Source organism: Empidonax traillii, unplaced genomic scaffold (assembly GCF_003031625.1).
Source record: "Empidonax traillii isolate 1590-97213 ecotype Southwest subspecies unplaced genomic scaffold, ASM303162v1 scaffold1862:size54582, whole genome shotgun sequence".
Classification (NCBI taxonomy): domain Eukaryota; kingdom Metazoa; phylum Chordata; class Aves; order Passeriformes; family Tyrannidae; genus Empidonax; species Empidonax traillii.
In genome coordinates, this window is record NW_020957055.1 from 34,601 (window position 1) to 36,043 (window position 1,443).

The window sequence follows — 1,443 nt, forward strand, 5'->3', positions numbered from 1 at the left end:
AAAAGGTATTTCTGAATATTTCCTCCTCTCCCAGTAAACATCATGTTTGTTCGAGCACAGTGGCCAGGTAGCAAAAAAAAAATGTGCTAATTTAGACCGATTGAGAGTATTCTGGTTTGGTGGGTCTCTTAGGCAAATACACACAGGACGTAAGAGATTTCAGTGAGTTCTTTAATTTTCCAGCAAATGACAAGGAGTTCTCCTAAACAAGTCCCTGAATAGTTCGCTTGTGTACTGGCTGTGGCTTTATTAGCAAACTAAATGTGCCCAGGCCTGTATTTCTTAGCAGGGAGGCTAAATGGAGTGGGACAGACAGCCCACACTTGTATTCCTGAGCTCTGCTGTCTCCAGGTGAAATCTCCCACAATCTGCCTTTTAGGAGTAACCTGTGTCCCATGCTAACACCTGAAACGCAGCCAGGAATTGTGTGTCCTGGTCAAAACCCTGCCAGGGGCTTTTCTAGGAATTTTGGCACACAGGGAGTCGAGTGCCAGTGCTCAGGAACGTTTTGTTTCCTGGTGAAAATTGCAACCAGCGTTGCTGTCCCGGTCTTGCCTCTTCCAGAGCAGCACTAGAAAGGCACAGCCCGGGGTTTCCAAGCAGATATTTTTTTAAATCAGAGTCAGCAGAACAACACAAAACTGGTGTCACCAGCAAAATAGGAGGTGTAAAGCTCTCCTGACTTTTGAGGCTGTGCAGGTGACACGTCACTGTGATCCTCAAGCAATCATTTTATGGTTAATGTGATTATTGCTGTGCTTCAGAAAGGCTGTCGTGGTACCAGTGTTTACACCTGTCCAAACATTGCCAAAATAGGTATGAAAAGGGCCCTCTTGTCCGATTGAGATACTGGGAGTCTGTTTTGATGGCCTGCTTTATCAGAGTTCTTGTCTGATCTCCAGAATAATTAGGAGTTTCAACAGAGAGTATTACAAATTATAACTGACCTTTTTTGTGCCACCAGCTGATCTAGAGAGTTCAGAGCATGTCTCACTCTAATTTAGTAATTTTATGTCTTGTAACACAGTTGTGAACGTTTTGTATGCAAATTCATTGACAATGCCCTAATTTCAAAAATCATTTATAACCTAAAAATTGCTCTCATGGGCTTTGTCCACGTATATACACGTGGAACAGGCGTTGTTTTTACTGCTATTCTGGTCATTCCCCACTTTCCTGGTAGGATGAGGGCAACTTTTGAGTTAAGGAGGAGTTTGGAAAGGTCCAAGATTGCCTTTTCTGAGGGGTCTTCACGTCTCCTTTGCTGTGCCCATGAACCTCCCTGGCACTGAACCCCCCTGGGGAATATTTGGCAGCACCAGGTGGCAATTTTTGTTCCTTGTCTTGTTTGCAGAAAAAAAAAAAAAAAAAAAAAAAAAAAAAAAAAAAAAAAAAAAAAAAAAAAAAAAAAAAAAAAAAAAAAAAAAAAAAAAAAAAAAAAAA